We start from the raw sequence: 16,162 nt of genomic DNA, 5'->3' as shown, positions 1-16,162 counted from the left end.
ATAATGTTTTCAACTGTAAACCTACAAAATTTTGTATTTAAAGATTAAATATTTTTTTTTGCTATTTAGTTTTGTTTCTTGTCCTAATCATGGTTTTATTTTTTTTTTCTGTGGAGTATGACTTGATAACAAAAAATAATTCTAGTACTCGAGGTCTTTAAACAAAAGCTTTTGAGCGCTTTTTTGTCATTCAACAGACAAAACAATATTTTTCTTATTACAATTAAAAGTTTTACGCAAAAACTTTTAAAATTCCTAGATAGGTAAAAGATTGTGAAGTTTCTACTATACTATTTTTGTATTAGTATTAATTTGTTAAGTAACATCAACTAAATTTTATTTTTCAAGAAATATATTGCTTTTCTACAATTTTGAACAACTATTGTTTGCTTCTTAAAATATTATATCTTGTCTACTACCTTTTTAAATCAAGCATAAATGCACTTTATGTTATCATCCATCTAATTGAAAGTTCTAAACTTGTTTATAATGGTTGATTTTTGTTTTGTTAATAACATTTTGTTAAATAGAATTTTTTAAGCAAAAGAAGAATATAAAAACTCTCTTTAAAACTTACTTTAATTAGAGATAATCGAACTTAAAAATATTTTACACAAAGTTCAGAGCTTTTACAAATAATTATTTCATATTTAAATCCTCAAATCGTAGTAAAATACAGTAAACAAATTTATAAGTTTTGTATTAATTTAAACGTAAACTGATTTGTGAAAGTTTTAACTTGGGATAAACCAAAAGTACTTTTTTAACCAATTCTAATATTAATTTTTTGGCTCTCATGGTAATTATTGGGTATCAAAAATTTGTATATACTCAAACCTGGTTTTTACATATTATTAAGGAACTTTTAAAGATAAAACACTTTCATAGCTTAAATTAAATTTAAGTTTTGGGTAGCTTGATGAAAGTCTTTCTGTGCTGTAGAATTATTAACCGTAATTGTTTATTTTGAACTTATTATTTTCAGTATTCTCACAAACAAGAAGAAAATATATCTTTTTTTTTAATAATTAATTCAAAATAGTTTATAGTAATTTTTTCTCGTCAAATAAATATTCAAAATAACTTTTCTTATTTATTTTTAAAATATTTTAAAACAAAAAGGCCAATCTATAAAAAACGAAAATCTTGCTCAAAATTTTGAATAAATTTTAAAGTGCCAAAAAGTTTGTAGTATCTTACAATTACTTTTCCTAAAATCTTAAATTGTAAGAACAATCTAGACAATAAAACCTTGTAAAATATAATTAAAGTTGTAAACTTTCTTATATTTGTCGAAAAACTTTTTTTTTGTTCAGAAAATAGATAAATTTACAGAAATAAAGTGTTCTTTAAAAATATTAATTAATAACCAAAATATTAAACTAGCTATTATCAAAACGTGTGACAACATAGGTTTTTCTACTCAACGTTTTTGTAAAATATTGTTAACATCATTTTGTAAACAAGTTTCTAAACACTTCTTGATCAAATAGCTAATTATTATTTCGAATCCGAAGAAGAAGAAATTAACATTTGCACGTTTATATTACCCTAAGGTGTTTACCAATCAGAAATGAGAGATGCTCATATTAACTTTAAGCGCCTGAATCGGTGAAAATAACAACAAACATTAAGCTTATTTAGCGCTACGATGGCACAAGTAAATTTTGAATCAAAACATCAACACTGTGTTTCGTACACAATTTATAAAAATAAATATTAGTTGAAACAAATATGAGGTGCGGACTGATTAAAATAATCTTGTTGACAATCAACTAAAATATCTTTTGAAACGTCTGAAACAATCGAAGCTTGTTTGCTAAATTCTCAGGCACTTACTTTTTCACACGTTTTTTTAATTTCAGTATAATTGGTGTTAAGATATTAATGGTATTAATGAAAACAATTTCATGTGTTTTTAATTAAAATTAAATATTGACCAAAAGTTTACAAACAACTTCAATGCATATAACAAACAAAATGTTTTTAAGGTGTTTTGTTAATTTTATTTTAACTGGTTTAATTTGAAAATATAGTTCAAGTAAACAACCAAAAATATTATTAACATAAGTTAAACTAAATGAAACTTTATTCAAAGTTTAAAGCTAAGCTTAAATTTTAATTATTAGTCTTTCGCAAGTAATTGGGTTAGAATATGTAAATTAATGTACAATTTCAAAGCAGTTTACATTTTAGTTTGTACTTTTAGATCATTATTTTTATCTAAAGCGTTTTTTACTTGGCAAATATGAATATTCCTAATATCTTCTTTTATCTGACTGAACTTAGAAATGCACATTATTTTCTAATAAACATAGACTTCTTCATAAGTAGGTATTATACTATTTAGTAGATATATATACTATATATTAAGTAGGTATTAATATATAGTAGGTACAGTTTTGTAATTTTGTATTCAAATTTTAACACACAATTATTCAAAATTAGTTTCTAAAGGTACCTGTACGTTATTAGCTAGAAACTAAAAATAGTAATTTTGAAATTTTTTAACTGATAGAAACTACAGAGTTTAGTTTTAAAATAAAACTAATTAGTTGAACTACTAGCTGCTACAATGTTGGTATTTATCAACAGTTGGAAGCGATAATTAACTTTAAACAGCTTATAAACTATAAATTTCGAAACTTTATTCTTAATAGTTAAAATATAATAACCTAATTAAAAACAATATTAGTCGTTTATATGATACTTTTAACACGTTTACACGAGTAAGGCACAAATAAGGTTATTTGAACATCAACATTCGTAATCACTTACAAGAAAAATTATCTGTGTTGATGTAAGTTAGTATACCAATTTATGTTATCTTGAAATAAGTTTAATGGTAGGACATTGTTGATTAAAAATTTCTTTAACTACAAAAAAAAATTCAGTAAGTATAAAATTGTTGTCGGGTGTTTGTGGTTTAATTACGGTAAGCAGTGTATTCGAAGATGTATAATAGGTGTAGAAGCACAGACAATTTTTTTTGAAGTACTATTTTTAGACTTATTTACACTTACATTAAATTCTTATGCTTGTCAACGATTACATTTTTTAGTGTATAAATTTGATTAAAACTAATGCAAATTTATCGTTAAAGCACTAAATTTTCTTAACATTTTTACTATTTTAAATATATTTTCTAGTAAAACGTTATAAGTTTAACTTAAAAAACTTGAAAAATTAAGTGTTTTTGATTTTCAGTTAACAAAAAAATTCTTCATACCATAGGTAACTTTACTATTTACAGGTAACAATCATTAATAACTAATTTATTTTTATCAAGGTTTCTTGATCTAACAACTATTAAAAATTAAACTTTAGCAACTCTTAAGTATTTAACATTATCGTAAAAATTTAAGTTAAATCTCATCCAGTTCTAAAATTTTTATGCAAAGAAATTCATAAAGTTTTCATTCTAAATACTTTTTAGCTAAAGGTTCTATTTATTAAAAACTCTAATAATGTTTCAAAATTAAGCACAAATGCTAAATATTAAACAGAGTACTTATCTAAACTGAAATTGTCTCTTTAATCTATTTTAGTAAAAAAATCCGTTCCCAATTTAACTTTACTTCGTTGTAGAACAAGTAATAAAAACTCACTTAACTTTAAAGGAAATTAATTCAAGACTTAATCTACAATGTCATGGTTTATATCTAAAACTGGATCTAAAATAAACAACATAATACTCGTTACTAAAAAACAGATGTTAAAAATTTTATTGAATGTTTTCCTTGTATAATTCTTAATATAAACAACTTATATTTGTTTATAACAGTTTTTGGTTTTGCAAATAAAACTATGTGCGCTTTTTCAAATACACATGAATAAATAAAGCATATTTTAAACATTTTTCTTTTTTTAAGCACCAAATAACACTTATAGTTATATCCTTTTTGTATACATTTTTTATACTGTGTAAGTTGTAATCAAAATACTATATTACTAACTAAAACTGAAACGATATTTTAAAAAACTTGCTACCTTTTATATTAACAGACAGCAAAATATTAATTAACGCAGCTCTATCGGAACTAAACAAATGTGTAGCGACAAAACATATTACATCCTTATATAAAACTAGTAGCCCTCTGGCAACACCAATGGTGGCGGCTAATCTCATCTACCTAGACTTTACCGTCGTCTTTTAGCATTAATTCTAATTACAAGCTAATAACCAAAGAATCATTTGACTCTAGTGCTTGAAGATAAATGGTTTAGTGTCAAAGGTCTTGGTGATTATTTGCCGTTTGAGCTAATTTGCAGTGTAAAGGTGTGTTAAGACACCAGGGTAGTATAAGCGTTGCCGTGTTTATTAAACATTGAAGTTAAACTGGCGAAACGAGAATTTTAATCGGGACCGCTGCTAATAAGTAATTGATTAGTTTGATAATGAGGCCGCTTGTTAATTTGCTTAAATCCCAACTTTTTTTTACATACAATTAGGTTGTTTAATGGCATTTATGAAAAACTCGCTACTTTAAGCTATGGTTGCAAATTGTTTTTGTTACTTCTATTATTAAGATTTTCTTATATATTCGTAAACTTAAAATAAAAATTAAACTTTAGTGTTTAATTCGGAGAAAAATTTAATAAGTAAATTTTAAACAAAAACATTTAATTTTTAGTTTTCATGATACTTTAAGTAAATAGCTGTTAGAGGTAATACATATTTCTTATAACTGTAAGTTTAAATTGAAATTGTTTATTGTAACATACTTTCACTATAAAAACTTTATTATTAGCATTCTAAACATAAAAAATATCAACTAAATATAATATATACATATACTTTTTAGTGATCTTTAAGTTTCATAGCTGATATTTTTGTAACAAGTATTAAATTAAACGTACCAAATTACATAGATGATCGTATCACGATAAATATGTTAAGTGATAAGTTCCTTCATTGATACGATTGCCTGAATTAAAAAGTTAAGCTACAATAAAATATGTTGCAGTTTGAAGAATAAACTACTTTTTATTTTCAGCCGGTAAATTAATGTTATTCGAAAATAAAGATGTTTCCAACAAGTCAGGTATAACAACTTTAAACTAGTCTAGCCAACACTTATTAGAACTTCAATGCTTGGCTGAAAACTATTTATCAAGTAAAAAATTGTATGTAATTTAAAAAACAGCTTATGTATAGTTATAAAAAGTCGTATTTTATAAAAATGTAAAAGTTGTACAGATGTAAGCTTTTATTTTTTATACCTAACACCAGAAGTCTAAACTTTCATCGTAACATTTGAATTTCATTGCGTGTTTTATCTTTACTTTAGCCAGATTAAAATTTTTCAAACTCACTCCTTTTTTTTTAAACTAACTTACTTAACTTTACCTTTAACCAAATTCTTATATTTTCTGAAGAACAACGATACTTTCTTCGAATTTATTTAGAAAACATTTTAATTTAAAATAACAAAACTTTAAAAGTGTTGTCTAATATAATCACTAACAACTTCGTTTTTTACCAAAAAAAAATCTCGGTGCGAACAGTAAAAAGGCTGGTTCAACTAAACATAAACAAACAAAACTTAATGCACCAAATCTCAAGTTAAAATATCAAACTTGAAAATTTACTTTTATTTTTTTCTACGTTCTGCTTGCTCTGAAAATTGTTTTTCAAAAAAAAATTACGAGAGTATGTAATTAAGTGTTCGCTTAAACTAAATTAAGTCGAAATGAATTATCTCTAACTTATTAATTATGAATCTTTATACCAAATAAAAAACTAGATGAAATAATTTAATGACAATTATGACAAGTTATCTATGAATATCTAGCTTAAGCACGATACCGCACCTAAAACTTATAACTATTCTTATCTATTAGATTTTTTAATCAGATTCTTCATAGATGCGATAAGTTTTCGAAATATTTCATTATAAATTGCTTGAGATAAAACTTTTTCTTTTATTCTACTTAAAAACTTATACCAAAATTAAATTAAAGCTAAAGTTAATTTTTCTCTAAATTTAACCTGCAAAAACGGTTCAAACTGATTAGCATATGAGTCATAAACAATACGAAACTGGATTTAAGTATACTGTAAAAGACTCGGAAAACAAGACGGTTCTTACCATTTTAAAGTTTTGGTTCCTAAAAGTGTCATATAATGAATTATAACTGTTGATGTATTAGAGATATACTAGGGGTGAGCATCGTTTATTTTACTTATAAGGCCAGATTTACCAGAAAAATTCTTTAACAGATTTTGTTAAAAATTGTCTTTTTGGGTCGCAAAAATCTAGGCAAATTAAACGATTAAAATAAAAATAAACTCTCTAAATCGCTGACCGTATAATGCCCATCCTTAAGCTAGACTGTGTTACTAGATATTAATAAAAGTTCATAAAGAATACTATTTTTTTGTATTTATTCATAATAATTTTTTTTTTAATTTGTTTTTTTATATTAAACTTTATTTGCTAGTAATAAACTGAAAATAAATTTTAATTAGAAAAAAAAGAAAGAATCTATATTCATATGCAACATTTTTTCGTTGTAGAAGGTTATGCTTTGTTTTATAAAACTAGTTATAACGTTATTAAAAACAATTAAAACAAGCTACTTTAAATACTGTAACATAAACCTATACTATTCATTTTTAGTTATAAAAATTGTACCCTTACTTTTAAAATTACCCTATTATACATGCAGACATTTGAAATTTACTTTTGTTCCAGTTTTTATACACTAGTTATTTGAATTTAATCAAATCAGTAAAAAAGTTCTACACAAGACGAAAAATATGGTGTCATGTATGTAACGAAATATTAATTGCATATATAAACAAAACTTTAATTAGATCTAGTTTGGAACAAGGTACAAACAAATACAAACTTTTGAAACTTTTCTGTATTTGGTTAGGAATTTAACCTGTTTTTCTAGAGCTCATTTTGTAGAACCAATTTTAAGATATCCGTTATACTAAGTACTAAACAATAAATTACAACAAAATCTAATTTGCTTTAACAATAAATAACAAATAACTATTCAATACGAGTTACTTAAATGTTAAAGTTAAAGTCTAGTAATAAATTTAAACTTTTACAGGATTATGTTTTATTACAGTCTACAAGAGACTCTAATTTTATATCTAATAGTTTAGTGTAAAATTTCACTGGAAACTAAATAGAGTATTTTTTAGTATGGTCAGAAAAATTTTAATTTGTGTTAGTTTTTTAGGTCAGTAATAATCTATTTTTTAGATGATAGTAGAACTTTTAAAAGAAATAGAAGTTTTATGACGACAAAATTCTTATTTTTTTCAGCTGTATACAACTTATACTGTATACAGCACACGCAAAGATTTTTTTTAACTAAAAAACGATACAATACAGTATTTCAAAAAATATTAAAAAGCTATTCAAAACTTTCTTAGCTTACATAGGTTAAGATTAGTTACTTCAAACTGTTCTAAACTGTTCTAAAGATCAAAAATGGATTGTACTTTAACTGTAAAACACATGTAACCTGTTGTTTTTTATTTAACATAAATATAATTCGCTCTACTTTGTAAATAAATATTGAGCTTTTTATACCAAGTTTAAATAAAACAACAAAACACCTAATACCACGGTTATACATTTTAAGTAGTGTCTGCAGCTAAACATTGATGAATAGCATATTTTACGATAAGTTTTGTTCTAAACTTTCGTGAACTTTTTAAAATAGCATCGCGTATTTCCGACTTACTTTATGAATTTCAAAGTGTTTTCAAAACATAATTCTGTGTAGTTTTTTTTTTATTTAAAATTCATTCGCATTAGCAGCGAAGGCATTTAATATTTTATTACAAACTTATGCACAAGCTTGTAATAAGTTTTAACACAGCAGTTTACAAGTCTTATGAAGTTTAGCTCTGTCAATTCTGCTGCTGCTTTAGAAAAATAAACTTTGACTATTTGGCTTTATCGGTAATGTTATACTTTTGATCGCTCTAACACCACTTAAATTTTTTAAGCTTAAACGTATGTCAAAGTATAAGTTTAAGCATTGATGTACTAACTAAAATGAACTTAACATTAAAAGGTGCATCCTAAAATAAGTTTGGTAGTTAAAAGTGCTTTAATTTACTTTGAAGTAGATTTAATAAAAACAAAGTAAAACATTTTTTTTTTGATTAGACCATTGGTTGGCTTTAACTCTAAACAAAATAATTAACCATAAGCAGTAAAATGAATATTTTTAAACTAAAGCTATTTTTAAGCAATTTGAGGAATTATTGGATAAAAAATGCTATTTATCTGAGCAAATAAATTTAAATTGAAACTGCATTAGTATAATAATTAGATCAAAGTCCCTAAAAGTTTTAATGTATTGTAAATTAAATTAGTGAAAGTCTTAAAAAATATTCAAACAAAATTCAAAAAAGTGTTACAAGGTAAATAAATAAAATATTTCTCTTTTAGACCTTTCTTTTAATTAATTTCAAATACATTTTTTTTAGTTTTTTTAGACAATAAATTTGCATATAATTTAGTAACAAAAATTAAAATGTTAGCACTTTAAGATAAAAAAAAAGTATTTGAAAAGTTTTGTATTTAAAATAAAAGTAAAATAAGTTTTATTCAGTCGATGTAAGTCTTAAAATAAAAAATAAAAAACTTCTCGCATAAATTATTTTAAAGTGTTCAATTGTTAAACAAAATATAAATTAGTGGTACTTCTAATACTTTTTATAAAACTGTGCGCAATAAATATGTAGCAATAATTAAATAAAAATTACATTTTAAATTTTTATGTGCAACTATAGATAAGCTTTAATTGTGATTATATATTGTTGTGAAATAAGATAAACTAATAAATAAAATACCAACGCCAATAAAGATATATTGAAAATTTCTTAAAACACTCAATTGTTGTTGCTTGCGCGCTCACTTTGAATTACTTTTTCAAAGATTTTACATTATTTTTATTGCAAAACTAAAACATTTTAAATGAATTTGAATAATTTCTCAATTCAAAAATTTAGTCAACAGATTTCTTCAAGCACATACAAAACATTATACAAAATTGTTAATTTTTCAACTTTCCAAGATGATGTCCACCCGTGACTAAATTAGTACTTTAAGGTAATTCTTTAAGTTTATCTTATAGTTAACTAGGAGGTGTTTGAACCTGCGGAGAATTGGGGTTTTGAAATCGTGCTGAATGTAATTGCAACTGCAAGCTCATTATTTTCTTCGGGCAGCATGCACAACTGTGAAAACAACACTTTTATTAACTTATTTACTGAAATAAATTTTAACTTTTAGAATTTACTTTTAACTTATTTGTCGTTTATTGAACGACAAAAAAACGCACAAAATATTTGGTCCTAGGACCTGGTGCACGAAGAACCTTCGGTTATAGAGTCGTAAACCACAGATACCTTTTAACGTCTTATCCAGGAGAAATTTACTATTTAAACAGTTTTGTTAAGAATACTTGATGCTATACTTCAACACTTACCATTGAGAAGTACCGCATGGAGGTAGTTGGAATTGATTTTGAAACAAGAAGTTGAGATACTGATGAAATGCCAGGTTGTTAAATGGTGGTTGAGAGAAATTATCTGTTTTAAATAAAATTTAAAGTTAGAGAGAAAAATATTTAAATACTTTTTAACAACTAATTCAATATAAGTATATGTTACTTATTGTAAAAAATGCAATTTATATTCTGTTTTTGTCAAAATTTCCTGTATCAAATTTAAAAATTTAAGTATATAGTTATTAAAATACCTTTTTGATGTAAATAAAAAAATCTATTAGCATCATACATGCATTACAGTTTATTACATTTACTAACTTTCTTATTAGGCTTTTATTATAAACAAATTATAAAAGTTATTTTACACTTATATGTTACGTTTTTAAAATACTTGTCGGCACTACCTATAACTTAGAGCAGGGTTTACCAAAGTGGGCGATATCGCCCCCTGGGGGCAATTTCAGTAAGTTGGGAGGCAATAATTAGTAAAGGGGCGAAAAGGGGGTGATTACAAAGTTTTGAAATCTACACTAGACATTCGTCAGTTGCAGATGAAAATCAATAAAAAAGGTCTGAGTGTTTCTAAATGGTAGCTTTTTGAATAATATTGTTAGAGGGGGCAATAGCTCTTTTTATTACTTTAAAGTGGGCAATTTGAAAACAAGTCTAGGAAACCTGACTAAGAGCATATAAACTTAAATTCATTAAAAATTTCAAAAAAATATCAATTTCAGCTTTTTTTTAAATATGGAATATAAATAGCTTTAACTACTAAAATCAAATTTATGACATGAGTTAAAATTCTATATTTCATAGGTGTTTATTTATATTCACAAAATTAAAGGAAATAAACAAAATCACTAAAAATACAATCAAATATACTTATAAAAAAGTTAAAACTAACTAGGAAAGTGATTGAAAGGCGAAGAAAGATTCTTAGTAGTATTTACAGCTTCTTTTTTATCTCTTGCTCTTCGATTTTGGAACCATACCTTGAAAATGTTGTTTATATTTTACCTAACTTAAACATATTAAAAATAAATAATTTAGCTTAATTATTGGATATTTTTTTCTAATATTTGCTTACAAAAAATATACAATAATTAAGAGTAATAATATATATGAATCTAAGTTTAAAAAATAATAGCATGTACATACATTAAATATTATTTCTACTAGCTAAAAATTAAACTATTTATTGATTATTATAAGTAGAATTATAGTTTTAAAAACAAACCCATTTATACAAAACGAAGCTTTTACTCGACAGTAAAAAGCTTCATGAGTAAATAAGTGTAAATTATAACTTTCGTTCCGTTTTTAGAATGAGTTTTATTTATTATTTTAATCAATATCTTTTACAACATCCTTAATCAGTTGGTTATTTTATTCGATACATTCTATTTTTACAAATATTGTATCAATTTAATATTATTTTATGTCAATTTTATTATAAGCAGTATATATAGACATAAAACTTTTGTGTTATATCATAGCATCTGCTTAATCATAATTATCTTTACCGCTTAACATCTACCTGTTCTAATTATTTAACCTAATTTACTTTTTTTTAATTTTATTAAAATTTTGAAATTTAAAACAATTAACTTAAGGTTTTATTCTTAAATAAATGATTGTATTTACCTTTATACGATGTTCATCAAGTCCGCTTTTCTCAACAAGTTTTTTTCTTTCTTCGTCATTTGGGTGTTTACCTTTCGAATAATAAAACTTTTCTAGAGTATGCATCTCTTTACTAGTAAATGTATATCTCGCTCTGTAAATAAAATGAAAAAAATTAAATTAAATTTGTTAGTTACAATATTTCAACGATACACAAGGTACTTGTTAAACCATAAGCACAATAAAAAAGATGTTTATTTTTTGAATAACAACAAAACTGTAACAACTGTACTTTCAGAGATCATATAAAACTAAACATTGAAAATAGTTTAAAATTTTTTTTTAGGTATGTACAATTTTTAGAAATAATTTTATCTGTTTACCTCTTCAACTTTTTGGTTGCGTCTTCGTTTGTAACATGTGGTTTCCTCTTCAAAGTATTCTCACTTTCGCTAATTTTTACACCGTCATGTACAGTTTTTGTCATCTTCACATTTCTGTTGTCATTTTTATTCTCCTTAAGATCATCGACCATTGAATATTCTTCATCGATGACCAACTCTCCTTCGCTATCACTGTTCATCTGACCATTTAAATGTTTAGTTAATGTCTTTTTCATAGTTTCTATAAAAATTAAAACGTAATACAATAAATACAATATTTGATTATTTTAGTGCTAAGCTTACTTTAATTTTGCTGTCAATAAAATTTTACTATTTAAATGAAAAAAATATTTTTTTGCATAAAGTCACCTCAGTTTCGATTTCGCTTGGTTCTGTTGTCTTTTCTTCAGAATATCCTAATTCTGTTGAAAATTGTTAAAAACTTACAAAAGTTAATGGAAGTGTCAATTAATTAAATCAAAATAACTTTTTTTTTGTAAATTTGATATAAATATGTAGTAAACCTTTTGATGGTTCGTTTTCATTACATTCAGTATTGGATTCCTTTTTGTTTGAAACTTTTCGTTTTTCTTTTGCTCTACGATTTTGAAACCAAGTCTAATAAAGAGTGTTAAAGTTTATAAGAAGTATTGTATTGTAATATACTTTTAATAATTTTACTGATCCTTGTCGATTTATTTAGTTTCGTTCGTCAAAAGGAATCACGTTTCTTAATACAATAAACCAGACATTAAATATTAACTATTTATAAGTTTATCATCAATAAAATATATTAAACTGCAGTTATATTATCTAATGGTATTGAATTGTTTGAAAGTTAAAGTTTCAAAATATTATGCTAGTTTAAAAAATAAATGTAGTTTATAGACTTAAAATGTACATTTTATATAACTATTAGTCTATACTACTAAATTTGGAAAAAAATGTATGCATATTAAAAAAGTTATACCAATAAAATCAATTGCTTATTAATTGACAAGTGATTATGAACATAATGATTTATATGCAACATATTTCTACTTATTTCAATTAACTAAAATTTTAAGTATGCTATACCAATTTGAAGAAAATTCAACGTAAGGTACTGTAAAGATATTTTAAATCCAAAATCTTCTTTTAAACAATTTATTTTTATAAATACAAAAACAAGAATATGAAAAATATTCAAAACTATTTATTTTATTAAAACTCAAAATACAAGTTTATCTTACATTGATAGCAAAGAAGTCCATGTTAAGATATCGCGCTAACTGTTCTTTTTCAAATTCGTCCGGCTTCTTATCAGTATTGATAAAATATCCTTCTAAAACTTTCTTTGCGTAATTAGAAAATGTTGTTCGTTCTCTGCTTTTTTAATAATCAGACATGTTAAACTTTTAAAACAACTAAATGAAATGTTTTGAAAACTTTATAAACAAACTTGTTACCTCCTTGCTTTTGTTTCGAGGAACATTTTTGCCTGATCAAGTAAAAGTCTATTATTTGGTTTGACATCTAAAAAAATTATGATAATAAAACTACTATCTGAAAACTATCGAAACAAGTACAAAACTGAGAGCAGCATTTATAATTAACTGTTTAATCAAATATTACAAACTTTTTAGTCAAACTATTAGATGATAACAAATAAGATAGTATTTTTAAGCCTACATTTTTTATAAACATATTCACTTACTATTTCTTAGATAATTACTGGCACTTGACATTCCACAACCTATCATACCTCCTTGTCGAGAATTTAAAATTGAACCAAACAGAGTCGGCAACTGATAGTTTCTCATACTGTTAAAAACTGTTTGAGGCTTGCCTTTCACATTCAAAATTCCTGAGACACTTTGAAAACTTACATCAGCAGCTAGCAGAGATCCGGAATGTAGGCATGCGTTTCTAGTTTCACAACGAAGAGCTGACTTGTTTTGACTGAAGTTCAGTTTGTTTGATGCTAACGGCGACTGCTGAGCAGGTGTTGAGCTAACTGATTCTTCAAGAGCTTTCTTGTTAGAAATTTTTAGCAAGTTTTTATCTGCTTCTTTCGATTGGTCAGTAGAGGTTTTAGTTTTATTAACCATTTCTAGTGTCTGATTTTTATGTCGAATAATTTTTGTCCTAAAAAACTACTACCATTGATCAAGTATTAATTTGTAAGTATTTAAGACAATAGTAACTTTATAATAAATTTTTACAATTATAATATTCAACGGAATAATATTGTGTTTTTACACTTATAAATGTTATTTTAAAACTAGTTTGCTTTAAAAAAACTTTAATAATCATTTGTTTGGTAATAAACATTTGTAAAAACTAAAACAAAATCCTAAACAATCACTGATATTACAACTGTCGAAACAAACAAATGAACAATCAAAGAAAATTTTTAAATCAGTTTTGTACTAAGGATATGAATTTTTTTTATAGTTTACAAACTGTTTAGTTTAGCTAAACTAAACTTTAAAAAAACTTAATTAAACAAAAAAGTTCAAACTCTTAAACAAAGTGAAGTATAATATTAAAACTATTTTTTAATTAGGATTATAACAAGTCAATTATTAAGTTAATTAATTTCATAATCTATGATTTGATAAAAAACAAAAAACTGATTATATTCAATTATTTTTAAATGCTTTAAATTTAAACGGTTTTATCGACTGCACTTTAAAAACTTTACAGTATAAAAATTTAGTTTGATGTGAGATATTTCAAATTTAAATATATTCGCTTTTTTTTTCTTCAAGTTTTTTAGATAAAGATTAAATTTCTAAAAAACTTGAAGAAAAAAAAATATTTGACTTAGCTAAAGTTAACATTATTGAAGGAACCATTAAATATAATAAAGTTTTGTATCCCATACTTTAATAAGTTTTAGTTGTATTAACTGTTGATTTTGAAATTAACTTATCAATTTTTTGATTTAAACACTGTTTTTATATAAAAAAAACTTAAGAAGTTACACAAATTTCTAGATATGCAACTATTGTTACAAATTCTCTTTAAACTCACTAAAACACCAAGTTGAAAATACTTGTTATACAAAACGATATAATTAAAAAAAAAAATTAAAGAACTTTTAAAAATATAGATTCTAATAAACTTATACTCTGTTTAACTAACATCTGCTTATAAATACACCATGAAACCATTTTAATCTATAAACCTTAAGTGTAATTAATAAATAACTACTGTTTACTAATTTATTGCATTAAGTAGTATATTTTCAAAACGCTTGAACACTGCTACTTAGCTTTTAAAATTAATTATAATTAGCTACTTAAGACTTTTAGTCTAAAATTGATTTTAATTACCTTATAATAGATTATTTAATTTACTTTTAGTTTCTTTTGTTGTAAATAATTAAGACGACTTAAATTGTTTGTAATCAGTTTAAATAACTTTTAAAAACAAAGTTTTTCAAGTATCATGTTGATTAATTAACAAACATGTGATCTTCTTAAAAACTAATAAAAAGTAAAGCATGTAATTAAATAACTGTTTTAAGGTTATACTTGTTAATTTTTTAAGTTTTTAGCTACACTCGCAGCTTTACATATTTGAACTTTGTTTATTTTTCTGATTTTTTTTACATCAACAATATCTTACTTTTTGCAGTTTGGTTTTTAAAACTGTCATTGTAACAAAAAACTCTTACAAATATTAAAGTTAAAAATAAATTAAAATTTTTATTTGTTAATTTAAAGTTAGTTTTTTTACAATAGTAAATTATATAAAAATGAATTACATACACAACTAAAGTATTAACTGTAAAATCATTCGTACTAAACTCGTCAACAATATAATTTTATATTTACTTCTGTAAAAAGTTTTTCTTCTTCTATAGTTAAGATGTTCAACACTTAAAAAAAATAAAAAGAAAGTAGACTGCAGAAGTTTGGTATCTGAAATCTTGAGTGACGGCTTTGCGAAAAAAAAATCTAATATTAATCTTAGAATATTTATTTAAAAACTTTAATTTTTAGTTTGTTTAAGAGTTTAGCTTATAGGATGAATTTTAAAAGAAGTCGCTGGCTAAAAACATCAACAACAAAAAAAGGTAAATAAGTTTTATAAAGTAACAAATAGTGAAAAAGTCGAGCTAAATTAAACAACAGTTTATAAGCTTTATAATGTTAATAATAACGCGAGGTAGGATGGGCGAGACGTTAATACGTTGACCTGCTAAGCTCGGTGCATGCAAAGGTTGTGAGTTCGAAACCCGCTGGGACCGTGTTCTCGGTGGGCGATCCTGTGCTAATTGTAATTCGAGATGAAATGGTCGATAAAATTAACATATAATATAATACCTAAACGCTTAACATAGATAAACTTAACTTAGGTAATTATTAACTTAGGTATTAAATGTTAAATACTTAAACTTTGAATAAATTACTTAATATATATTGTTAAATATATACTTAATACTTGTATTTGACTGGACGACTTATAATTCGAAGTCGTGCTTCACCTCTAGCGCGACGAAGAATTAAAAGATCCAACCGTAAAAACGTTGGTAAAACACTAATCCATGGTTAGTGATTTGGTCCCTCACAGTGATTGTAAAGTTCGACTAAACGACTGTGCACCGTTTTTTTATTGTACATAATAGTTCTTTTACTCATATAAAAAACAGTCTCAAAATCTACCTCTTGAAACGA

The sequence above is a fragment of the Thalia democratica genome, chromosome 1, assembly GCF_965202585.1.
Source record: "Thalia democratica chromosome 1, ktThaDemo2.hap1.1, whole genome shotgun sequence".
NCBI lineage: Eukaryota > Metazoa > Chordata > Thaliacea > Salpida > Salpidae > Thalia > Thalia democratica.
The sequence above is the reverse complement of the archived record's forward strand: the minus strand, read 5'-3'. Positions refer to the sequence as shown.